This window comes from Eumetopias jubatus, unplaced genomic scaffold (assembly GCF_037043125.1).
Source record: "Eumetopias jubatus isolate StellerSeaLion01/CBP00866 unplaced genomic scaffold, mEumJub1_p1.0 scaffold_1, whole genome shotgun sequence".
NCBI classification, from domain to species: domain Eukaryota; kingdom Metazoa; phylum Chordata; class Mammalia; order Carnivora; family Otariidae; genus Eumetopias; species Eumetopias jubatus.
The window spans coordinates 68,232,819-68,259,914 of record NW_028274807.1 but is presented as its reverse complement, the minus strand read 5'-3'; the positions used below and the strand labels follow the sequence as shown (position 1 = coordinate 68,259,914).

General features: G+C 45.7%; 1 protein-coding gene and 1 pseudogene across 10 annotated transcripts in view; both read right to left on the bottom strand.

Moving 5' to 3' along the window:
- The window catches only part of KALRN (kalirin RhoGEF kinase), a 694,375-nt gene that overhangs the window by 561,852 nt on the left and 105,427 nt on the right, over positions 1-27,096 (bottom strand). The gene's annotated exons all lie outside the window — the stretch shown is intronic.
- On the bottom strand, positions 24,572-25,847 carry LOC114199411 (drebrin-like protein pseudogene; annotated as a pseudogene).

Genomic DNA, 27,096 nt, shown 5'->3' with positions numbered 1-27,096 from the left:
GTGTGTCAGCTATGAAAGCTACAACCATCCCCAGCAGAGGTAGACATTGCAACTGAGTCAACAGAAATAGTGGCTTAGCCAAGGCTTTGTCACGCAAAGATGGAAGCAAATCCTTAGTAAAAATCAGTCAAGTAGCCCAGGAGCAAGACTACATACAGATGAGCTCAGGAGGAGGAGCACAGAGCTTGGAAGTTGGCTCGGAGCAAGCCTATGGGTGAACTATGTGAGGTCCACGGTAAAGGCTGCCCAGCCCAAGGGTGGTGACTTCTGACTTTAAAGGGACCGAGCTCAAGACAGCCATCAGTATGCTTTCTTCAGCCAGAAATCCTCTGAAATTGTCTCCGCATCTTCTTAGGATATACCCAGAACTCTACCACTGTCCAGAATTGAGGGAAGGGTGCCCAGGACTCGGTCTATCTTTCTAAACTGTGAAACTACACTTTACAGTCCTTTAAGATCTTTAGATATTACTTTCATGAATAACTCAGGTGTTTTGTTTTAAACTTCCAAAAGGACATCACTACTCTACATGATCTAGCTTTTTCTACAGCCTCTCAGAGGCTTTTGTAGACTTATCCGATGTTTTTAATCCCTGAGTAAAGGTCCTAAGATAGTTCTATGTCCTGTTGTAATATTTATACATTTCTTCTTCTACTTTTATATTGTTTCTTTTTACTTCTTATGCAACTCCAATTCTAGAGCCTTTTATGTGTCTTAGAAACTATTTTTCTCTCCTATTTTCTGGAGTGCGTTCACCTTATAAACACCTATAAAAACACCAACAAAAAATATATTTTAATGTCATGAACAAATTTAGGCTATAAGACGCACGTTCTAATGCAGCATTAGGTGAGGACATTTTTCTCCATACTGCTTTTATATCACTTGCAAGGTGATTTGTCAAAACAAATACTTTACCACTCTTCTCTGTAAGACTTCATATAGCCCATGCTTGGCAGTTTCCTTCTATTTTTAATGCATCTGGAAACACAAAAGATGATTCAAGTGTCACTATCAGGGAATTCCTGGTTCTTTCCCTCTTTGTGAGTGATCAAGCACCCATCGATCGGCAAGTCCTGCAGTAGCTGCTTACTCCTCCTGGATGCTTCCATCGCCTGTTCACATCCTCCCTCTGAAGAGGCTTGCCAGGAATGTCTTCTGGGGCCAGGGCTGGAGTGCCCATGTAACCTTCTGGCCTACATCCACTCTCAGGCACTCATACCAATGTGTGCCAGGAAAACACAAGAGCGCTTTTTTTTTATGCATTTATTTTTCTGTCCTTCTCATCTTCAAATGTCATCTTATCTGTGCCATGTTTTAACTAGAGCTAAGGGGACTGTGGGTGGCTTGCATTTGTTTCCTGTGTGGTCCTGGTGAGGATGCTGTGGTTTCGGACAGAGCAGCAACAGGAAGTAGAGATTTGGAGAGCTAGACGGGGATACTGGTGTCATCTCCATCCTGCACCCCCTTCTCACTCATGAAGAACTGTTTCATGCAGCAGATGCATCCCGCACAAGAGATGCACTCAGCCATCCTCATCTCCTTTAGACACCCTTATGTCCAGCAAAGGTATTTGGAAGTCAAGCTGCTTCTTCTTTGGAATAACCTGCAGTGAGGAAGGTCTTCAGGTGCAGGAAGGAGGTTCCATTTTGCTAAGGAGAAAAAGACAAAACTGTAGTTGGTGCTTCTCTAGTTTCCAGGCAATCTTCTCCATCCTCTATCACTCTAATAATAGCCCCTTCAGAGGGCACTAGGCAGTATTCCAGCTCTGAAGGCCCCACCTCAGGAGTAAGACTGGGTGTTTGATTTTGCCTTAGAGCATGGGTTCACAATAATTCAAATATAATTTACATACATTATGGAAATATGCCACTGGAGCTAAAACAGACTATAATAATCAGAGTTCAGATGAATTGAAACTCTTACCTTTCAGAGGGGAGACATCTCTTTTTTCTTTGTGAATCTCAAAGTGAAGGGCCACAAGGGGCTGATTTCCAACTTCCTTCCAACTCCTACACCTTCACACTGGCTCTTACTCCTGCCACGCAAGGCAGTGAGCTTCTTGTTTTATAATCTCCACAGGCTCCAGCGAGAGTCCACTCCACCCAGACTTTTAAGGCCTAGTTAGGAGGACTGGCACTTGTCCTCCAACCTGTGGAGCAAAATTCAACAAGAAGAAGCCCACAAGGAAGGCACGGATTTTCCCTATCCCCAGCCCCCTCTCAGGACAGCGGCCGCCTGCCTTGAAGGCAGAAGTATGTGCTGCCGTTCCATCTGAGAGCCCTGCCTGGCTCTGTGCATGCCTCAGAATCATCAGGCACCATGGACACGTCTACGTTATACAGTGTTCTGCATCACTTTCGGAGAGAACTTGGAGCAGGCACAATACAGGTTTCCATATTTGAACATGAAAATGTAAGCATTTTATTTTGTGCTAAAATGAAACAACTTCTCAATCCAGAAGATGTCCATCTTTCAGCCACTTTCTGAGTTATTCTCTGGGCCGTCAGCCTATGGGGGACTCCTCAGAATCTGAGAGGCCATCGGGCAGTATTTATGCCTGTGGTTTTGATCTTCGGAAGCAGCTCAGAGCTAGGAAGAGGAGAAAATTGGGAGGTAATCCTAGAAGGCTTTGATGTGGAAGCCCACAGGCCTGCCGAATGAAATGTTCTGGGAGGTGTGCAAATAGTTCTGGCTTCCGGAAGCAAAGTCTGGGCCAGAGAACCAGGGTCTGTGATGGCATGGGACATTTTTGGTCAAGTGCCTGGAGCCACATGGGACTCCCATGTTTTGGTGCTGCAGCTGTAAACCCACTTGCACCCTGACCTCCTGGGATAAAGAGTAAATTGGGTACCAAAGGGAAGAAGAAAGAGGAAAGAATAGTGCTGAGGTGGGGGCATATACTTGGGGCAGAGGTAGAGCCAGATCCCATGTTATTAAGTACAGTTTACAGTTCATCCCAATTCCAATTGTTGCGATCTAATTTACCCACTCCCATGGGAATTTCTAGAGCCATCCAAAAGTAATAACAATAATCCATTGTGTTAATTGAGTCCTGGTAAACAGGGCTAATTCCTCATAATGACTGTAAATATGAGCATTCACCACAAAGTGCAATAATTGCCCTATATCACCCAGAGTGTCAGATTTACTTGAATGTCAGTATGTCCAGTATTTGCATCGCTTTGTTTTTTGTGGGGAGGTGCTTGAGATTTTTCTGTGTGTGTGGTAAAATATACACAACACAAAATTTAGCATTTTAACTACTTTTAAGTGTACATACAGTTCAGCAGCATTAAGTACATTTACGTTGTTGTACAACCATCACCATCATCCATATCCAGAACCTTTCAGTATCATCCCATACTGAAAACTGCATTATTTTTCACACAGGGTGTGAGCCACCCCAGACCCCAAAGCACAAGGAATCTTCCTGTCTTCCTGTTCAGTCCTGGAGAGACTACTATATAGCATTTTAAGGTTTACAAAGTGTTCTTCTTCAATGCACACATCAACTGACATGCCTTCTGCAAAAGGGAGAAGAGCAAGTTTCTGAGAGGGGGACGGACTTGCTTAAATAGAACAGTGACAATAGATGGAAATGGGCTAGGCATCCCACGCACATCCCATTGTACCTCACCACCTCTAACACTGAGGAGGAAGAGAAGGGTCCACGGAAGTAGCACCTACGGACATTCTCTAAGGGCAGAGTTGGTCTCTTGTCCCACCCTCTACTTTATGGGGTTCTCACTGCTTTGAGGACAGAGAGCCAGAGCTGCCTAGGGTCCCAGAAAGAGAAGGCAGTCTCATACACGGCACTCCTTATGAAAGCCAACTTGGGTAGTATAGCACTTTCTCTCCTCTCCTTATTCCCTTGCATCAAAACAAACCCACACCCCATCCACTTTTTCACAAGGTTACCATAATAAAACCCTCCCCATGCCCTCTTCCTAGCAAACACCTCCCTTATTCCTGATGATCATTTTAACCAGATTTCTCCTGCATAAAATTGGAAACAACCAACAGACCTGCCTGGTGTGATTTCTCCTTCCTATACCTCATAGGGATGGCTCTGCCCATGACTGGACTCCACTGTATTGATTTCCTACGGCTACCAAAACAAAATATCAGAAACTAGACGGCTTAAAACAAAAGAGAAAAGAAAAACAAAGAAAATAAACAAAACCAAAAAAAAAAAAAGACAAAAAACCAGAAATGTATTCTTTCACAGTTCAGGCCAGAAGTCCAAAATCAAGGTGTCAGCAGTGCCATGCTCCCACCTAACACTCTAGGGAAGAATCCTCGCTTGCCTCTTCTTAATTTCTGTAGCTCCTGACAATCCCTGGCATTCCCGGGCTTGGAGCCATCTCACTCACTCATCCCTGCCCCCACCTTTGCATGGCCTTCCTCTCTCTGTGTCTTCTGCTCTTATAAGAATGCCGTCCATTGGATTTAGAGCCCACCCTAATGCAGTATGACCTTACCTTACCTTAAATAATGACAATCTGCAAAGACCCGATTTCCAAAGAAGGTCATATTCTGAGGTTTCAGGTAGACGTGAACTTCAGAGGACACTTATTCAACCCTATACACCTATCTTACATCTTTAAGATGTGTTAAATGCAACTTCTTGTTTTCTTTGGAGTTTTGTTTTTGTTTTTGCCTTTAGCACCTGCTCCGTTTCAATCCTGTTCTTGACCCCTTTTTGGAAACCTTTCTGAGGCATCTGCCTCTATTCCCTTTATCCCATTAAACATCTCCAAACCTCACTTTAAAATGGGTGCATGGCTGGGTGTTCTACACAACTGATGAATTATTGAACACTACATCTGAAACTAATGATGTACTAACTGAATTTAAATTAAAAAAATAAATAAAAATAAAAAACTAAAATGGGTGCACGGACACCAGGTCAAGAAGGAAATAATAGTAAGTTGCCTAGAGAGGGTTCATTATTTCAAGTATCCATCTCTCCACATTCACCCAAGAAGCAATGTGTGCCCATCTCACATTCGGCATTGTGTTGGGGGCTACAGGGGTTCCTCCACTCAAAGGGCTTAGTGCACACAAGAGAAGTGAGCTACTGCATAGCTATAAATGAGCAGGGAAAGTAAAAGCGTCAAATACTGAAGGATGGATTAGATGTGCACAGGTGGAACAGCAAACAACATGGGACAACCTGGGAAAAGCACGAAGGTACAAATAAGCCTGGTGTTTTCTGGGGACTGTGAACAGAACATGTCTGACAACACAATGGGCTTTGCTCCAGAGAGTGGGCTGGAGCAGTGATAAGGTTGGAAAGACTACTTTTTGTGGATGTGCACCTGATTCTATAGGGCCTTGAGTCCAGGCCAAGAGGACCCATTAAGGGTGTTTAAGCAATTGGGGAGTTTGACTAAGTGGTGTTCAGGGAAGCCAGATCTAGTTGGGTGTGCAAGATGGACTGGGAGGAGTAGAGAGTTGGCGAGGAAGCCCTGGCTGAGAGCCCAGTTAAGAAGATAGGCTTTGGGGCCAGAGCTTTATTCCTCCACTGTCAGTGAATCCCCGTCCACTGCAGTAACCTTCCGTCAGACTCTCAATCAATACAGCCATCCTGACATGGCTCGGGGTAGGGCACCTGGCTGGCTTCCAGCCCTCCCTTCCCATTAACATGATGAGTTGCAGAGGGCATGTCAGGGAGAGCTTTCAGTGAATTCCAGGAATGGAGATCCCCTTTAGACACAAATCTCTGAAGAGAAACTCAGGAGTGCTTTGCAAATCAACACATGAACACCTTTTATGGACAATGGCCTGTCCAGAGAAGGCAGAATCACCATCTCAGCTCAGATCCTGTTTCTTCCCACTGTTGTACTTCCCTAGGACTGGTGCTAGCATCCAAGAGGTAACAAAGTGACCCCAGCTCAGGTACTATTTTGCAGCAGAGGGCACCGTATAAGTGATTATTGTCTCTGATTAGACTGGGAGCTTCCCAAGAAGGGTGGACTGTCTTCCCCATAAGGCTCCCTCTATCAGGGTCCTTACTGTCACTAGACACAAAGCCCAGGGGAGGTTGTAACACACCCCCACCTTCTCCATCCTCTTCATTCACCCACAAACTCCTCTGCTTGGGACCTTAAGGATCAGAGGGAGAGGTGGAGGTGACACTGAAGGGGCAGGAGGAAACCAGAATATGGTGGGCAGAATAATTTCTGAACTCCATAAGGTACATCTCTGAGCCTCTTTTCTTGCCTTAGGCCTTCCTAGAGAAATATGAGCAGAAGAGGGGAGCTCCAATTATCAGGAGGACGGCTGACTCCTTTGGCTTCCCTTCTTCTTAAGAAAAGCTTTGTACACCACCACAGGAGGCTTCCTCTGGCTCTACACCCACTGCCATCCTTGCCCGACTGTAGACCAGCCCAGAGCAACAGGCCTCAGGTAAGAGCTGTGGCAGGTACCTGCAGGGGAAAGGGGCAGGCAAGGAATTTCCTGAATGCAGCTAAGGCAAAGGTGAGTAAAGACATCCTCTCCACTTCCACCTGCTTTTAAACTGGAAGTTCAAGCTTCACTAGAAATGGATGGTACACAGGACAGGAGTCCACAAGGAAAATAACCATCCTCCAGATTGTTTTCCCTTTTTTAGTAATCAATCTAATTTGAAAGACATAACAACTTCCACCCCCTTTATTTCTGAAGAGAGATGTAAACAGGTGATTTATTTGTACTAAAATTAAACTCCCTGTGTGTAGCTTCTTGATGGTATTCATATATTGAATCTGACTCAGACTTCTGATGTGGAAAGGTTTTATTAACAGAACTACTTATCCCAGCCCACTCCCATCGGGATTCACGGCTCTTGCCCAAAGTACATTTTGGCTATTTCTATGTTACCTTAAATTCTGGCACAGATTAATGTCTCATGACAAGCACATTCACAGACTCTATGAGAAATTCCTGGCTGTCCCTGGATAACAATAATGAAGCAAAATTGAAAGTAAGAAGCAGCCTTGGCTACACAGGCAAAGACCCCCAGATTGCGAAGCCTAGAGACCCAGAATCTTATCACAGCACTGTGATCCAGCCACTTGAGTCCTCAGGGTCTCAGGCTCCTCATCTGTAGAATGAGATTGCTGGCCTCACACAGTTCTCAGTTCTCTTCCAACTCTGACTTCCTGTGATTGTAAAAGACATTTTAAAAATATCTCCAGGGAAAGAAATCTCACAATATTATTTAGTCATGAGAAGATTGAACTAATGATATCTAATATCTCTGGGTTCTAAAGCCTGTTATTCTGTTATATACAATGGTTTTTTAATGTGCAAAGATAAGTAAAAAAAAAAAATTTTAAACAAACAAAACAGAAAACTCCGTTTTTAATGCCCATTTTAAAAGAACCGAAGTTAAAGAGCCTAAAATAAAATCTCCAGCCATTCTGTGTTCACACACAGAGAAAGTGGGTGGATGAGATCAAAGCTATACAACATCTGGGGTGGCAGAAACTTGTGGTAACTGGGACTGTTTACTGATTGAAACAAGACACACGACAGCTAGGAGACTCTATAATGCAGTCCTAACTCCATGTTACTGTTACTGCTAGACCTTTGGCTATAGAAGGAGCCCAAGATCCCAATAAATCAATGACATTATATGAAAAAAAAATCCATTCTCTCTTGACAAAGGCACAGCGAAGTGGCGGACCCTGGAGCACCAGCACAGCATCTCAAGATACTTAAGAACTTGGGTGGGGCAACCAAGGGCTTCAGCAGGTGGCCAGTTTGGATGTTACTATGCAAATACAGCTATCCAAGTTGAAGTCACTAGAGATTAGTTCAGGTAACAATGGAGGTACAAAGGGAGTACAGTATAGGGACAGACAAGTAAGATTCATCACCAAATACTCCACTGAATCTGGCCACGGCAGGGCAGAGAGATGGGTGACAGGTGAGGTCAGGTGATCAAGCATCAGAAAGATTTTGTCAGGCCCCAAGTTTAAGCAGAGACTGTCACTTAACACAATCAGAGGTAAACCATGCCCTGAAGGGCTGGGAATAGATTTTGAGTGCTGGTATGCAGAAGATGCTCAACTGTATGTGTTGACCACATGGAAATTTACAAAGAAACTACTGCTCCATTGCTCACTGAACAGTATTTCCCATTCGTGGCAGCTCAGACTGCCAGGTCAGCTGCAAGAGAGGGAAATGGGAATAAGGGGTAAGTTTCTAAGCTTAAAGGTACCTGGATCAGGTTCATGTTCCCCGGAAAGAGGATCCCACTTCATCAACCACCCTGGGTACCATTGATGGAAAAGAGCTGTATGATCTGGATGGGTTGGGGATCTACCAGAGAATCAATGTCCTCCATAGTCTAAGTTGGGTGGGACTCTTGGAAAAGGGGTACTCATCTATTTGAATAAATACTCTTTAGCAGCACCCCCTGCCCAGCTGTCTTAGAGTCTTAGAAAAACTAAAAGATTTCAGGTTGCTGGAAGTAGTGGACACAAACGGCCCTCCACAGAGTCATTAAAATGAGTGAGCAATTAAAGGCTCTGGGTGTCTAATTCCTGAGCACTTAGATCAGGCAGATGTGATGAACTCCAAGAATAAGGACCAGCTAAGCCTGTTTTCAGAGAAAGCATTTCCTTATTATGAGGAGAACTAGCATTAGATAATGTAATGATGGTTTTCAGTGGAATCTTTTGAGAAATTATATTTAATTTCAAACAAGTATTGCATTCCTTTAAATTCCATTTCTTGTGACATATCCATCTTCCAATAGAGATGACAGTTAACCAACACATCCTAGATTCTGTTAGAGACACTTTATTTGGAGAAGCATATCTAAATACAGTCTGAGTCAGGGGGGGTTTATATCTGGAAAATTTCTGGACCTCTGTTCGGCCCTCGCTTCTCTTAGTCATCCATGCCTGTGTCAAGGATTTCGCTAGCCACTTATTCAATACAGTCAAACTCAATGTAGTACCAATTACTTGGCGGCACCTCCAAATTTTAATACATGGAAATAGACCCACACATATGGTCACTTGGTTTATGACAAAGATGACACTACAGTGCTGTAGGGAAAGAATGGTGTTTTCAACAAATGACTCTTAGCCAACTGGATAGCAAAACAGGAAGAAAAAAATAAAATAATCTTTCCCTCACCACACAAGAAAAGCACGTTCAAATACAGTACCGATCTAAATGTAAAAAGTAAAACAGTAAAGTTTTTTCAGTACAAAATTTAGAGTAGACAAAGATTTCTTAAATAGGACACAACAACCACTAACCATAAAAGAAAATATTTTGGGGGCACCAGGGTGACTCAGTCGTTAAGCATCTGCCTTCAGCTCCGGTCATGGTCCCAGGGTCCAGGGATCGAGCCTGGCATCAGGCTCCCTACTCCGCAGGAAGCCTGTTTCTCCCTCTCCCACTCCCTCTGCTTGTGTTCCCTCTCTCACTGTGTCTCTCTCTGTCAAATAAATAAAATCTTTTTTAAAAAAAGAAAATATTTTAAAGACCAGACTACATTAAAATTATTAATGTATATTCATCAAAATACACCATGAAGAGTGTGAAGAGGCAAGCCACAGACTAGAAGGAAATATTTACAATACACTTATCAAAGGACTCATATCCAGAATATATAAAGAACTCCTACAACTCAATAAGAAAAATACAGATAATGCAATAGCAAAGATAAGGCAAAACAACCAAAGATTCACTTTTCAAAAGACAGCATCCAAATGGTCAATAAACACATGAAAATGTGCTTGACTTCATTCACCATCCAGGAAATACAAATACGAAACAAAACAAAACCCATCCATAATGTGGCACTACCACATACCTACCAGAAGAGCTAAAAGAGAAAAGACAAATAATAGCAACTGTTAGCAAAGATGTGGAACAACTAGAGGTATCCTTCCTGCTAGTGGAGATGTAAATTGTTACAACTACTTTGGAAAACTATTTGGCAGGATTTAACTAAAGCTAATACTCATACCCTATAGCCTGGTAATTACTCTCTTAGATACATACTCCACAATATTGAGTACATGTATTCATCCATAGACCTACACAGAAGTGTTCACAGCAGCTTTATTCAAAATAGCCCCAAACTGGAAACAACTCAAATACTCAAGTACCTTATACAGTAAAACGGATAAATAAATTGCAGCATATATATACAGTAGACTATTACGTAGTAATGAACGTGACATGTAATTGCTACACTCAGCACGGATTAATCTCACACGTGTAATGTTGGACAGAAGAAGAGAGACATGAAATAGTATATACTTGAAGATTCCATTTATATAAAGTTTCAAAACAGGCAAACTAATCTTAAGGTACTGGAAGTCACCCTGGAGATTTGCCTCAAAGGGAGGGACTAATAAATGCAAGGGGACACTGGGGGGCCAGTGTTCTGGAGTAATGTTCTGTTTCTTGATCTATATGCTAGTTACTCAAGTGTGTTCACTAGGTAAAAAATCACTGAGCTTAGGATTTGTGTACTTTTCTGGAACTACGTTATACTTTAGTAAAAAGTTTACAATATGAAAATATAAATGCAAATTAAAGACAGAAAGTCTATGTGGGGAAAAGAATCCACGAAAACTGACTTGCAAATGCAAACCTATTAAATGACAGTGAAATTGATACCTTCTTATTGTTCAGATTTTTCTATTCTAAAATGAAAACTGGCTTTTTTATTTAAGATCTATACCCCACTTTCAAAAAGAATTGGAAGCCACAGTCTTATTTATTGAACAAATACACACTTAAGGCCTTTTTAGTCTTCATTGGAAGCTTTTAGGACATCAAAATTGTTAAATTTTGCTTGATTTACTTTTATTTTTTCCCATGTTAATATATGGGTTTTTAAAAATGCAATTTTTCTTGGCTAACACCCTCTAATAAAGATTAACAACCCTAATATTTACATAGCCAGCAAGCAAATTCAGCTGAGCCAAACACAGTCTACCCAATCAGAGCCTTCAGAAGGCTTCAGCCAGTGGCTATCGTTCAGGTCTAACAGGCTTGTGCTCACTGGAAATGGAAGATTGGGAGCAATTAACTCAGTAATCCAAGCCAAGAAACACAGCCATGCTATTCGGGGCGGGGGCGGGGGGGGGGGGAGGCGTGTGGGACAGAGACCAAGCCTGCTCAAGTGAAACAGAACCTGGCAGGCCAGAGGGAGCTCATGGTTTCCTACTTAAAACATGTGTGCTGGCTTCCACCCCTTTCGAAGGAAAGCTTTTCCAGGAGATGGGATCATTCTCTTTCACCCACCAAACTTAAATTTGTACAATGCCCATGGTTTATAAAGTTTCCGGGATACTAATATCATATGAGTCTCTTGCTTATCCTAAAAAAAAAAAAAAAAAGAGGGGAGTTATTACTACCCCCTTTTTGCACATGAAGAACTACAACTCAGACAGTGAAGGGACTCCTTACAGCCCCAGCAATGGTAAGTCACACAGTAAGGACAAAGCACATTCAGGCATAGTGCTCTGTCTCCTGTACCATGAGGTCTCCTGGCTTTCCTCCAAGCCTGCTTATGACAATGAAACACAATCTCAAGACTTGAAAATAGTTAGGCTAGGATTAATAGACATTGCACAGCAGGCAAGCTGGAAACTAGAACCAAGCCCACAGACAGTGTTCACACCTTCAGGATCATGCATTTGGGGGCACTGGGGAAACAAAGTGGGCTGGGTGGGAGCCAGGACTAGGGGCAATTAGCAGTTGAGTATGACAATGGTTAGAATGCTTCAGTCTGACTCTACTACAGAAAGAGGTCATCAGCAAGTAGAAACATGTGCCATCTGGGCAGGCTTTTCTGCAGATAGGGAACTGACACCTATGGGTTTGAAACATATGAGATATAGCTCTGAAATCTATCCATGAATATGATAGGTTTGGGTTCTGCTAGAGACAGTATGTTGTGAATACCAAACAGTATAAAGAGCAGTGGCTTTAGAGTCCAGTAGATTTGGCTTTGAATCCCATCTCTATTTTTCACTAGATACGTGTCCCAGAACAAGTTACTTTGCTCTTATGAGCTTCAGTTTCCTTGACCATAAAATAGCAATGATAATACCTACATATCAGAATCATTGTGAAAATTGATGAAATAATAAATGTAAAGTTGCTGGCATGTAGTAAGCAATAAAGAAGTATTACTTCCTTTCCCTACTCCCTACCTTAAAAAAATATCAGTTTGTATCTTCCTTGGCAACTAGAATGAAATAAAAACATAGATCATCTAAAGTCCTACCTTACAGGGTAGTCATACATGAATATATAATAACCTTCTAAGATGGCCCAATTTAAGAACCTTGACCTATTTTTTTTCTTTTTCACCTGGAAGTAATCTGATTAACTCAGTGCCTGATTCATTCCTGTTTCATTTTCTGGAATAGAAATTGCAATAATCTTCTCCTAAATGTCAATCTAAGTGATTAACATGACAAAAACTTGTCAGCTGTAGTCAGAATCCAGCTCCCATGATTTTCTCTAGGACTGATGTTGCCAAATTCTGCCTGAAAGAAAAGATGAGTGTCTGATTGCCAGGTTAAGTCCAAATGTTGCTCTGGACAAATTCCATAGGTTACCCAGAGAAGCTGAAAGGGTCTTATATATCTGGCTACCCATGACTTTCCTTTTAAAAAGCAAATACAATCTTTTCAAAATCTACAGGTGTTCTTCCATGAAAATCTTTTGCTGTCACCTCAAACTCCTGAATACCCTCTACCCATAAACTGATCCCTCCTCCCAACCATCCTATTTCTATCCATGCCTGCATGTTCTTAGACTCTCAGAAATAAGAAACTGGAAGGACTTCTATTAAAGATATTTGGCCCACTGTAAAAAAAAAAAAATACAGGAACCGCATTTCCAATACATCCCTGATTGTCTTCCAGTGTAGAGAAGCTGACTACTTCCTCGCTTCATTATTCCTATTCTTGGTCAAGTTCTTCCATAAATCCATCTGGGATGTTTCCCCTTATGTCTTCCCCGCCCCTCCCCATTCACTAATCCCGGTTCTGTCCTCAAGAGCAGTGGGAGGGTGGGGGACACAGATCAATCTCACCATTCTTCTGCACTGGAGACCCAGCAATATGGAAGACAGCCATTATGTTTCTATGCATGTTTTCTGCTCTGAATCAAACATTCAGTTCAAAAAACATCTGTTGAGGGTCAGTTATGTGCCTCACACTGCTTTAGGTGCTAAGACAGGAGAACTAAATAACATACGGCATCTACACACAAGATGGTCACACTAGTCACCAAGAACAATCTGGATGTGACCTGGCTTCCAGACTACTCATCCTCTCCCTCCTCTGGATACACTATGGCTTGTTGATGCTTCTCTTCAAGCATGGTACCCATAGTGTGGGAGAAAAAAAAAAAACATATGGGTGTATTGTACTCCTAGGTATTTACCCAAAGGAGCTAAAACCTATGTCTACACAAATACTTGCAATGGATGTTTATAGCTTTATCCAAAATTGCCAAAACTTGGAAGCAACCAAGATAATCTTTTAGTTGGGGAGCAGATAAACCATGGTACATCCAAACAATAGAATATTATTCAGTGCTAAAAAGAAATGAGCTGTTAAGCCATAAAAAAACATGGAGAAATCTTAAATGCATATTGCTAGGTGAAAGAAGCCAACCTGAAAACATCACATACTATACGATTCCACTATGTGACATTCTGGAAAAGGCAAAACTATGGAGACAGAAAAAGATCACTGGTTACCAGGGGGTTAGCAGGAGAGAAGGACAAGTAGGCAGAACACAGGGGATCTTTACAGCAGTGAAACTACTGTGTATAATACCATAATGGTGAATACCTATCTTATTTTTGTCCAAACCTATGGAATGTACAACAACAGTGAACCCTAATATAAACGATGGACTTTCGAGTGATTATGATGTGTCAGTGTAGGTTCATCAACTGTCACAAATGCACCACTCTGGTGGGGGATGCTGACAATCAGGGAGGCTGTGAATGTGGACAAGGGGGAACATGGGGTAAAAGGGAAATCTATCCTTCCCTCCATTTTTCAGTCAACCTAAAACTGCTCTAAAAAAATAATCTTTCAAAGAAATTAATAGAAAAAAGTGGATGGGGGAGTCTGTGGATTATACCAATGTCAATTTCCTGATATTGTACTAACAGTGGGGAGATGCTGGAAGAAGGGTGCACAGGAGCTTCCTGTATGTTTCTTTGCAACTTCCTATGAATCTTTACTTCAAAATTAAAAGTTTAAAAGTAAGTAGATGGATGAGCTGCCACTAGCAAAGGCTGCTGATGGGACAATTCAAAGTCTAATAAAAGGCCCAAACCAGGTCGGATTCATCTATTGAAATACTTCTGGAAATGAGCATCAAGGAGAAGAGAGAAGACTTCCCGATAAAGGTTCACACCTTGTCCTTCCTAGAATATAAGGTATCTTTCTGGAAGGATAACCCTGAGCTCTGTGATCTGTATCTGCAGGGCCTTCTTCTCATTCCTATTCTGGAATGTCTGGATGGGCAGAGTCTGTGGTCCATGCTCCTTGTCACCTGGAGGGGCTACATGGAGTGGCAGTGGGTATTCATGAACCACCAGGCTCCAGAGTCCAACACACCTGTCTTCAAAACGCAGGTCTACTACTCACCACCAGCTGTGGTAAGGTGTGCATATTAGCCCCCCACAAAACAGAGATGGAGATAAGCACTATTATCACATAGGGCTGTGAGAGGGGGCAATGAAATAATTCATACAAAGCACATATAAAGCTCCAGCATCCACCAAAACCTCAAAACATATTCGCGGTCTGAGAGCCTCCTGCATGAGGAAGGTCTAGGTTTTTAGGACACACTCTTATTCCCTTTGTAACATCAAATAGAAGTTCCACTGTTCTCTTGCTTGCTGGTACCTCTCCAGTTTGCCATGATATCTCAAATTTCCAGCTACTCCATCCAATACTCTTTCAACCATCTGCAATAAAGGACCAGTTTGGTTTTTGTTTTTTCTTTCATTTTTTGATTCCAATCTGTCATAGACTGGTACTTTCATAAAATACAATAAAAAATGAATTACTAGATAAACGCAATTTTAAAAACAAAATATAAGCCCCTCTTTTTGAAAATTTTTAGATTCAGACAAAATTACTCTGAAAAATTGCTGTAAAAGTTTATCAGTGCTTCCTTTCAGTTTCTCTACTTCTCATTACCGGCTGATAACAAACAGTTGGCACAGCTGGGCCACGGACTGCACCTCAGGTAGTGTCTCTCTGATACCTCCTTTCTCCAAGCTCCTGGTAACGTTAGTCATAAAACACAACGAAATACTTACAGTCTCTGTTTTTCATATCAGTGTAAATTCCCCAGCTAGACTGCATGTTCTCTGAGTGCCAGGGTCACTCCACTATGCCTAGGTGGTCGGACAGATGATTCATAGAGGCTCAAACCCTTGCTGATACTCCAAATGTTAAACAGCCATATTAGTTACTCCTACTTTTTCATGATTTAGACAACTTGATAGCACGTTTGTGAAAACCTGCCCAATGAATACATTTTGTCCCTTTAGCATTCCCCCTTCTTGCCTGCCCTCCGTCTATCTCTGTGGGGGTCTTTTTCACCACCTGCTTTAACTCCATTTAACTGAAATGCACCAGATATAGTCACTGTTTCTCTTCCACTGAGAGACAAGAGAGAATAAATCACAGAAAATCCCATTTGTCAGAAAAGCTGGGCTGGCTTACCAAATATACAGTCGAGGAAATGGAGTGCTCATATTAATTTACTTCCAGCGGACCCTGTTATTCTCACCTCTGTGTCTCTTGAGTGCTGGGCCCATGATAGCTGCTCAATAAACATTTGTGTGAGCTGGCCATAGAGTGCCAGCTATGTCTCAGCCGCTCCAGGTCACATTTGCAATCGCATCACTCGGCAGGCAATGACAGAAAGGGCACTCAGCAGAAAGGGGCAATGAGTGGCAGTGTTAGAGGAAGGAGCCTTGGGCTCACTTAGAACAGTGGCTTTCTCTCCTGGCTGCACAGTGGAATCACCTGGGGAGCTTAACTACCCAGGCCTGCCTCCCAGACCCAGAGATTTGGTTTTTTTTTAATGTAATTGTTCTGGGGTGAAACCTGAGCATCAGCATTTTTCAGATTCCATAGGTAATTCCAGCGTGCAGCTAGGATAAGAAACCACTGGCTTGGAATGCCCTCACATCCATGCTGGTACTTAGCAGATGTTCCTTAAATGTTTGTTGAGTGGGTGAATGGCTCAATCAATGGATCAATCCATTGATCAATCTAATTTGATCCAATTGGATTCAAATCCAGTGATCTATCCAGTTATCAGAATGAGTCTGCAGCAAACGTGGAGACAGTTTTGACTCCTTCTCTTTAAACTCCTCACCTCCAGCGTGCATCTCTTCCCAAGGTCCAGTCTTAAACTCCAGCCAGAAAGCACTCCTCTTCCATCCTCTTGCGGGTGGGAGGGGGGTTTGTTTCTGGATCACTGGCACTAGGACAGCATGAACTTAGATCATCTTCACCTTTTTCAAGCAGGAAACTCTCGAGCTTTCTCAAATACACACCCAGAAGACCCCCACAAATACCACTGGCCTCAACTCATACAGGATGGGAACATGTTATCTCATCTATTTTGTGTTTATTTAATGGTTGTTCTTCGATTGTTTTTCTGGCGGTCCATGGGTCCAGGATGCTATCTCAGACAACAGACTTCCAGAGCACAGAAGCCCAAGAACACTTAGTACAAAGTAGCTGGTTTGTAAAAAGTCTAGTAAATGGATGTTGCTGTTGCACTGCCCTAGAAGGGGAGGATGGAAGGGAGTGGGGGCAGTGTGTGAAGTGAACAGGAAGACGAGGAAGCAATGTGATGTGCAGGCTTGGAAGGAGACCCAAGATGCTGGCTGCCCACTGTGGGCAGGCACAGGTGACCCACGTGATGAGGCACTGTCCACCACCCCATCCCAAGGGGCAGGGAACAGCTAGCCAAACTCCAAGTCCTCTGCTGGGAATGTGTGCTGGGGCGGTCCCAACTTCTGACCCCTGGCTGCTTCCTGAGCTGCGGCCACTGCTGATGCTATTTTTAGCTGAATAGCGGCCTCTCCCCAGCCTCCTCTTCTCCAGCTTATTTCCATGACCCCAGAGGAGCCACTGAACTTTCATCCTCCCTCTGGACCCTAAATCTCTCACCCCACCTCCCTGAGGCTTACACTGAGTCAATTCAGGATGTACGTGAGGATGTCTGGAAGGAAACGAATATAGGGTAGCTGGGAAGTCAGCTGTGAAATCCCTTATTTTTTAAAATAGGGAAAAATAAAAAGGAAATACATCAGCTCCAGGGAGAGCCCTCCCTCTAGCCCCAAAAAGCAGATACTTCCCTGGTTCCCCCTTCTGTGTAGGCCTGCATATTGATGGCATCCCATCACTAGCATTGACAGGCATTTTCTGGGATATTTCTGTCTTCTCACTAAGAGGGGAAAAGAAAATTTGCACTAATATAGGCACCCCTGTTTCCTGACACTCTGTTAGATTCTATTCATGGTTTTTCTCATATAAATCTTACAATCCATGAGCTAAGTTAAGCGACCCACCCACGGTCATACAAGTTGCAATTAGCAGAGCTGGGATTCAAACCTGGTACTTTGTGACTTCAAAGCTTACCTCTGAAAGCAAGCCTCACACTCCTGTCACCAGAAAGAGTCAATCTATCCTCAGCCCCTTAGACCATAAGCTTCCCAAGGAAGGAATCATAAAGCCCCATGACACTGGTATCTCACCAGGCTCCATAAATCATGCAGATCGACTGAACCACCAGCTTCCAGAAAAGAAAGAGGAAAACATAGTCGCCATCCACATACCAGTGGAATATGAAGAAATGTGTGCCTTTTTTTCCTCCACCCATTTCTTATGGGTGACTGGAGAAAAAGAGGAAGGCATCCAGCCAGGAGTGGTCAATTACAGACCATCCCAGAGTCAGTAATAACATTTCCCAGTCCGAGAAGCACCTCTCAACTGTAGGGATGATCCTACATCATCATCCAACAGATATTTACTGAACACCTACTATATGCCAAGAAGTATACTAGGTGTTGGGGATAGTGAACAAAGTGTTCAGCTTCTGCCCTCACAAAGCTAGTAGCTATATAGGGGGAACAATGCTGGGGTTCAGAGGCCTTTGTGGGCTAGTGGCATCTCCTGACACACTACCTTAAATTTAGAGCTCAGGCAGTTTTGTGGGAGGAGGAGAAGGAGAAGTAAAGGAAACCAAACACGTTGCTATGCAACCAGGAGGATGTATTCCTAGCCAGAGCAGGCGCAGAAGCAGCGTGGCACAGGGAGGGAGTGGGTGGGGTTAGGAGGCAGCCCACGAGTACTGAATGGGAGGCAAAGTGGTGCACAGTGAGCACCACCCTGCACACACAGGCTTCTCCCCTGGAGCAGCTCACAATTGGACACTGCACAGAATCATGCTCACCAGAGGCAGCCAGAATATTGTGGGGACAGCCCCAGGAACCACAAAGAGAGGCCTCCTGCCCAGCTGCAAAAACCTTTGTTCTTGGGCCTGAAGTTAACCTACCATTATTAAATCCAGGTCTGTACCGAATACAAAGAACAGCACAAAGCCCGGTGTGCTTCCCGCCTGGGGGAACACACGTCCACCAGGGGAGTAAGCCATACATGCATAAACAGAGCATCAACAAGTATTTATTAAACACCTCCTCCCTGTTCCTTCTGCAAGATGCAGGATGTTGTGGGGCTGACGGAGGGCTCACACTGTTGGGTCAGGGCATGCAGAGGATAGCATGCTGCTGACAGACACCTGCGGGGAGTCAGGCCCGAGTGTTAGACCTGGCTTGGCTGTCCACGGCCTCTGCGCAGCCTGCGGTAAGGCTATTTGGGCCTCAGTCTCTGGATCTCTAAAATGAGCAGTTCTGATATGGCTGAGTCCCTGATACTATAAATGCAAAAGGACTGCAGAGAAAGCAGAATTGAGTATCAAATGGAATACTCAGGAAGCACCGTATGGAAGAGGGAGGAATTGAGGATGCGGAGGGGGAGGGAGTCTAATTTTTATTGAAGGCCGATTGTGCACGCTTACCTGACCATAAAGAATCGTTTCCCCATATTCAGAGTTGAAGAAACCTCAAGGAGGCTTAAGTAACTTAGTCACCCCACAAGGAGGTTAAGTAACTTAGGCCACACAGCTAGGAATAGCAGATGCAAGATTCAAACCCAGACCCACCTGGCTCCGTGGCCTGTGCACTTTGCCTGGATCGCACTGCTTCTCCAAGATGGTAAGGCTGGCATCATAATGGGGCAGGAGAAGGACTGCAGGAAACAATTGGGGCAAAGACACTGGCAGGCTGAAAAACGGCCAGGATTAACAAGGGGCGGTTCCCAGGGCTGAGGACAGGGGCTGTGAGTGTGAGGAAGATTTGATGAGTAGAAAGAAGGAGAATCAGCAGCCCCTAGCCCACACCCTGCATTGCGCTAAATGCTATGGAAAAGAAAACAGTGTATTAAATAGTCCTTGCCCTCAATTAACTTGCAACCAGGGCGATAAAATGTGAAAATTAACAATTAGTGAAATGTTACAAAAATTGCCAAAGTAGGCATATAAAAATAAATCATAGCACAGTTTAAATGGGGGAAGATCGGGGGGGGGGGCGCTGGGGCTTCTGTGCAGGAAGGGGACTGGAGGTAGGCTTTGAGGGATTCAGGGGGAGGGTGGGCAGGGAGAGGGGAGACAGGTGAGGACCTATGGGACAGGAAAAATCTCATCCATAGGAGAAAAAGCAGGAAACAGGCTCTGTGGAAGACCACTTCACTTGGAAGAAGGAGCTGGTGGGAAACATTACAGACCAGCTGGGTTGGGTGAGACAATACGGCCTCCACTGAGGGAGTAAAGGGTCCAATCCTTCACTAGAAGGCTATGAGAAACCACTGGCCATGCCTGGGCAGGGGACAGAAATGGTCAACAAGGAGTTTAATGAAAGGAAGACAGCAGTGCTCAGAGAACCAGGGAAGGGACTGATAGGGCATGGGATGACAAGGGTCCCAACTAGGCGGTGGCACTGAGGATGGCCAGGAAGGACTAGTCTCCCGGATATTTCAAGGATGAACAGAAAAGTCCTAGTGACTGAGGAACAGGAGAAGGGGGAATCAAAATTAACTTAACTTCAAGCCAAGAGAATGAGAGTCCCATGTTCAGAACTAGAGAAGGCCAACAAAAAATAAAATTTGGGGGGGGGGAGGGTGATGATGAGGTTGATCAGCTTCCTATTAGACATTCTGTCTAAGCTGTCTCTAGGATAGTCAAGTGAAAAAATCATGAATCACAAACTCAGGAAAAGGAAACCTGAGGCTGGGGGAGGGCCAGAGGGGTCACCCATCACCCAGGGTGAGACCGCCCTCCACTGATCCTTAAGCCCCCAGGGAAGGCAAGTCAGCTGCTCTGTGAGTTAGGAACTGTATGTCCTGGTAAGAGAAGTCACAAGGAGAATGGAAACAGAAACCCGGAGCCAACATTTAATTATTCCCATCAATAGAGCAAGAGAAGCTCTCAAACAGGGTCAGGCCCAGAAGAATCTAGTACACTTTCCTCTCTAAGCAGGACTTCTTTCTGTCTCTAGTGAGGGATCACCAGCCTTGCCAGGGACAGAAGATCACAGAGGACCTTGCCCAGCATCTCTAGAGAAACACGGGATAAGACTTTGAAGTCAGAAAGATCTGGGCATGAATGACAGTTGTTGCACCTGAGTGTGCATGGGCAGGTTGCCCAACTTGTCGGAAAAGTAAGACAAGCGTCTTAGTGTCAGGTACCTGGCATAGTGTAGGGCATACAGACGGCATCAGTTAAATGTTAGTTCCCTTCACCCCCACCTGAGAGCAGGCCTTTGCATTCCCATTCAGTTCTCAATGATACAGTTTTTCCATTGATATCTACTCAGAAGGCCCAGTTATATGCTCTGGGACAGCACAAAAAAATGTCAGTTTCTCCTTCCACTAGCCAAATGTTGATCATGTTTCCCCCGAAGCTGGGTTTGGGGCACCACAAACTGAATTGCATCCTCTTGATAAAGTCTGACAGACATACAGCGGGGGGTGGGGGGGAGCTATAACTGCTCTTCTGTAAATGCAGCCCAGGGCTCCCAAAATATCAACTCTGCCTGATTGTCAATGACAGTTGAAATGCTACCATTAGAGGTCTACTTCTTTAGTTTAACATGCTTCTCTTAAATATCAAACTGTCCCCTGAGGAAAGCCCATGGAACTGTTACCAGTCAATCATAAGTTATAAAATGTACATTAATTTATCAGCTGCCTGGGCAAGAGTTTTGATGCTTTGGAGCAGAGGAGGCGGTCATTTTGGAGCTGAGATCATGGATCCTATTTGGAGAGGTTGAAGTGAGTCAGACACCAGAGGGCAAAGGGGCCTGAAAGAGCAAGCTCATAGCTTCACCGGAGATCTGAATGAGAGGGGTCCTAAAACAGACAACCTGCTGGCTGGAATTACCAGGTGACAATGTGGGACCCTGGAGTGTAATATGAGAGTCAGCAAGGCAGTACCTCCCTGCACTTCCCAGTACCAGAAGGGTATTGCAAAGCACCATGGAAAAAGCCATCTCCACTGCCCGTAGAACCAAAATAAAAGGGATCAAAGTGCACCAGGAGAGACTAAGGTGGGAGCCACGAAGCACTTCCAGATAATGTAGAAATTCTCAGCTCTGCTTTCCTCGCTGCCCCCATCTCCTGAAACTGTTCCTTCAAAGATGACCCATGATCTCCTAATATTCAAACCCCAGGGTTCTACCTCCATCCTCATCAGATTAAAGGCCAATGCCCATACCTTCCTTGAAACCCCTGTGGAGGGAAGCCCAGGTGCCCTGGTGTAACCATTCTCATTTTCCTTCTAACTGCAACCCAAACTCTGCCTTGCTCTTCTGTGTACTTACCCCCTTGTCCCTAATAAGGCAGAGGGACCATTGTCCAGCAGTTCTCAGCGAGGCAGGAAGGACTAGTTCTAAAGAGTCTCTTCCACACAATGCCTAGCACATGGCCAGTACATAATAAGTTACAGATGTAATAGAGGCAGTTAATGCATTAAAATGCTGGCCAAAGTATGGCTCAAGAGGATTATGCCATAGGAAGACAGAGAAGGCCCAGCATTCGGTTGGGTTTCTGAGGAAGACCCACTTACTCAACACCGACACCTGGACTTTGACACACAAACACCCATTCAGCATATTTTCTCCAGAGACCAACTGAAAAGGAGTGCTGCGAACCTCAGGGCCCTCTGCCTCCTCATTACTCTGGTCCTCCTGTATCCAAGGAGGAATTTTCAAAGAGGACTGCATCACCATAGGAAAAGGTCCCATGGATGGAAGCCAAGAGGAGAGAGCTTCTCTGCCACACAGGGACTCTCCTCCTCAGGGCCAGCTTCTCCAGCCCCTCCTGCTGCAGGCCCTCTAACATCCTCCCTGACCCTGCCGTGGCCCAAGATGCACTAACTATCTTTGCAACGAACTCGTTCTGCCATCCTACGTCTGTATTGTAGGTACCATGATACAGACATAGATGAACAACACCAGAGAACACTGCCCTCCTAACCTTTGGGCCCCTTCATCCCATCATCTTCCCTTTCCTTCCAGCAGAGGTGCCATGGCAGGGATGCCATGCTCTCCCCCAACAAATGGGGAGCTCTCTAGGGAGAAAGGCCATGATGAAGAGCCACACATCAGTCCCTGACTCTTCCTCCCTCTGTATCCACCGCTTCTTTCAGCACCCAGCAGGGAACCCCCCAGTGTTCACTCTGCCCATGCGGACCCCTCCCCACCCCCGTTCATGCTGGTGATTGAAGTGATACATAGAACCACAGAAGCATCACAGAAGGGAAGATGTGACTACATGGGGAAAGGTGGAAGGAGAGAGGGCAGACAGGGAAGAACTGCAGGAATTCTCTGTGACCTCCACAGTTTCTTATATAAGCTGCCTTAGCCACCCTTTTCCTCTTTGGCCCTGGCCCGGATCATTGAGATATACCCTTTCATCTGCTCCTCCACCTCTGCCCATTGAGCGTGAAACTCTGAGACTCGTCAGATATTCTGAGCACCAGAACCCATGCAAGAAAGTTGCCAAGGCAACGGAACACTCCCCTTTGCTATAAATCCTCTTGGGTGATACCCCTGAGGAGTAGAGAACAGACACCCCGCCCCTCCTCTTTTAGTCAGATCTGGCAGACTTCAAAGTTAAGGGAGACATGACTGGCTTTGACAGGGCGGCTGGAGTGAGGGGGTCCCTCCTGACCAGCTAAGTCACTGTCTAAGGGACAATCCAGCAGGGAGAGAGGACTTTGCAGTTCTGATTGAATGCTCAGCTCCCACTGGTCCCAGAGGTGGGCAGGGAGGCAGAGAGAAGACTAGAAGGGTACAAGCAGCCTGAACTATGGGAGGGGACTTCTGGAAGGACAGGCCCTGTGAACCCTAAGATGCCAGCCTGCTGGGGCCACTAAGAGATGCCTGGGAACTTACACTCTGGCTAGGGCTGCTCTGACCTCCCTTCTTTTCTTTCTTTCTTTTTTTCCTTCCTTCTTTTCTTCCACATCTTAACGCTTATGCCTCTTCCCTGTGGCTAATGGTTGGCCCAAGGTCTGAGGGTGCATTCATGCATACACACCCCAGAGACACCCAGGAAAGGGTTTTGTTTCCACCCGGGAGCATTCAGGCCACGACAGGGCGGATCACAAGTAGGGCCAGTATAGGGCACGTCTCACTCTGAAAGCAGACACAGGTGGGTTGGGACAGAAATAGTGCAGGACAGCAGGCATAGACTGCTCTGGTTACTTTTCCTGAACCAGAATCAGCTGAGAGCCCACACCAGGGCCAGCAGAGGAGGGCTCGCCACATGGAAGGACAACTGTTTGCTGGTGTTTTTATACCTTCCTTCATATACTCAGATGGGGGCTTGGTCATCCCTGTTCCCAGTGCCCGTAGTCCATATCCCAGGCAGAGGGACAGAGAACCAGGAGCACAGAACAGGATCCAGAAAGATGATCTACTGCTGCCCAAACCATCGTGACCCACTCTGACTTCGGTCATAAACTCGGCTAAGTTCACTGTTCCCAAGGGTCACTAATAGCCATAGCCAACACCCTTTAGAGCCAAGAGGAAAAGAAAGAAAAGGCAAATGGCCCTGCTCAGACCACCCAGCTTGGCAGTACCATTCTCCTCAGGCAGAGGTCACTGAGGGGCTGGCCATGGGCAGGGCCTGATTCAATGTCCTCTGCTGGGGTCAAAGGCCAGGCTGGTTGGGAGGGCCTGAGAGCTGCCAGAAGCATGTTTAGGAATCACCAGGGTATCCCGGCATTTACAGTGACAGAGGCTGAGCCACCCAGGGCTGAGGGAACCCAAGGGCTTGTCTTCTCTGGGGGGGGGGTCCCATTCCTGGAGGAGTGCCATATGGCTCTCACGCTGCACACACCACCTCTCCCGGCAGTAAGGAAAGCACATCTGGGGAGTGCGGGGAAGGGTGGCCTCAGTGCAGACAGCAGTGGAGAGTCCTCACTCGGTGAGCTCCACAGAGTCGGCAGGAAACATGCCAAAGTGGCTGTCGGGCCCCTAGCCATGCCACCAGCCCTCATCGATGACCTCAGGGCCAGCGATGAGGTTCTCGGGCTAGAAGGAGATCTCGGTATCCTCGACTGCCTGGTAATGGTACAGAGCCCAGGCATGGAGCCTTTTCCCACTCGGCTGTGGGTAGTGGGCCACAGGCTCACCACCAGCAGCTCACTGATGCAGTGTCTGGGCCTCCTCAGAGAGTCTCCTGCTCTGGGGGCCTCCTCTTGCATCTGTGCCACACACAGCAGAGTGCTGGGCGCTGGTTCCTAACAGAGAGCTGCCCTGGGCCTTGAGGACGCTTGGGGCGGCACTGTGTGGAGGTGGGTCTCTGGCTGGGTGGGCTGCTTCTGCAGGAGGGGACCCCTCGGTGTGCCTGGCTGGGGCTGGAGACGGATGTGGTGGACACGGCCCCCTCCTTCTGCTTGAAAATCTCCCATGCATGTGTTGGCTGCTGACAGACAGGCTCCCACTCCTCTGTGTTCCTGGAAACCACTTCGGGCTGCTCACACTTCCTCTGGGGTCCAGCCTCACCGCCCCACCCCTCCAATGGCACTACTCCAGGCAGGAGGCCTCTCACAGCTCCTGCCCCCTGTGCCCCTGCTCCAGCACTGCCACTCTCCTCTGCCCACCGCTTCCCCTCCAGCCTGCGATTCTCCACCTCCTTCTCTACTATGGCCCAGGAGCTGTGTCTGCCAACCCTTCTGATCTCAGATATGGCATTGCTCTTCTGGTACACAGAGCCCACTGGGGCCTGGAAATGGCCCGTTTCCACATCCTGGAAATGGGTGCTTTCCCTGTGGAAGGCACAGTTGGCACCTGAGGCCCTGGCCACCTTCTGCATGATGCGCTCAGGCTCCATGAGCTCCTTGGTCCTCGCACTGACAGTCACACGGGCCCCCTTCAGAAAGCTAGCCATAACGCTGACATGGTTGGTGCACCCTCACTTCTGCACATCATTTACACCCTCACCTGTCCAGTTGACGAGGATGAACTTGGGCAGGCCAGACTTGGGATTCTACACCCTGCAGAAAGCTTACATCACCTTCCTGCTGTTGAGCTCCTCCACCCTCTCCAGGCACCCTCCCCACCCGGACACACGGATGTCATTGCTGCTACCCTCAGACGTAAAGACAGCCCAGTCAGTCGGGAACTTCTCAGTGACCGCTCCCACGCAAGCCTCCTGCAGCGCCAGTCGATTCTGGCTCAGGTTCGCAGCCATGGTCAGCCCCATGGTCCCCATGTCACCGCCAGCTTGACCTCCCTTATTTTCCATACTTCCTCCCAGACCCACAAAAACACAAATTACACAAGAGACAATGCTAGGATCAAGCATCCATGTCCCAGTGCTGTTCAGAGAAGACTGTGCCTTTGACCCCTGCCCTAAGCAGACACCATTCCATTCAAATGTCCATCTCAGCCGTCCCCTACAACCAACCTACACCCAGAGCATCATTTTTAGCCCATTCCCTTCCCTAGATCCCTGTCCTCCCATCTGTAAAAAGTAGTGGAGGGGAGCTTTCCTCTCCTCCTTCTAACCTCCAATATTTCCAGAAAAGAAAAAAAAAAGAAATTTTATGTGTGAGGACTTCTTAGAGAAACTCTTCTAAGATAGTAGTCAGTACCAGCAGCCCTACTCCAGAAGGTAGCGGTCCCCAGGAGGGTCCCCAACAGTCCAGTTCTCATTCTTTGAGGGAGGGATAGAACAACAATCCTGAACAAGTATCTTACATTTATTTCCCCTTTCCATCCACATCCTCACCATTGTTCCCCACAAACATCCATTGTACCTAGCCTGAGCTACCCACACATTAGCAGCCACACCCCAACATCACTCAGTCCATTATCACTGCCCACCTCACACTTACTCAGCCTGCAGGACCATTGGACTCAGGCTTCCCAAAGCTTTCCCCAGCCACACAACCCAAAGGACTCTTCCCCCAACTATTGAAGACCTGTCTGCACCAATTACATGACACATCATACTCCGCATTTTATTATTCATTTTTTGGAGGCCCCACATAGCATTTAGAACACTGTTGTACACACAGCAGGCACTTAAGTGAAGATTTGTTTTAGGGTGGATTTCTAAAAATCACTCATTGTTCAACAAAACCCAGCGATATGAGTCTCCAGGTGTCCAAGACATCCCTCCAGAAGGAGAATGGAACCCCCCACATCCTCTGCTGCATTTGCCATCTCCTCCTCCCTTCTAAACACCCCATTCCTGCTCTAGCCTGAAGCATCCTTTCCAATTCCAGTTACCCAAACTGTCACAGCTGCTCCACCCCATTAGCCCTTTCCCCTACTCAGGACGGCTCAGGACCCCACTCCCCAAACTCTGACATCACTAAAACAACTCCTGAATTTCCTGTGGAGCACAAACACGGTGTGATGTTAAAACAGCATCATCAGCTTTATAACAAACACTTTGGGACATGTACTTCCACGGCCATCTTTTGTTAGGTCAC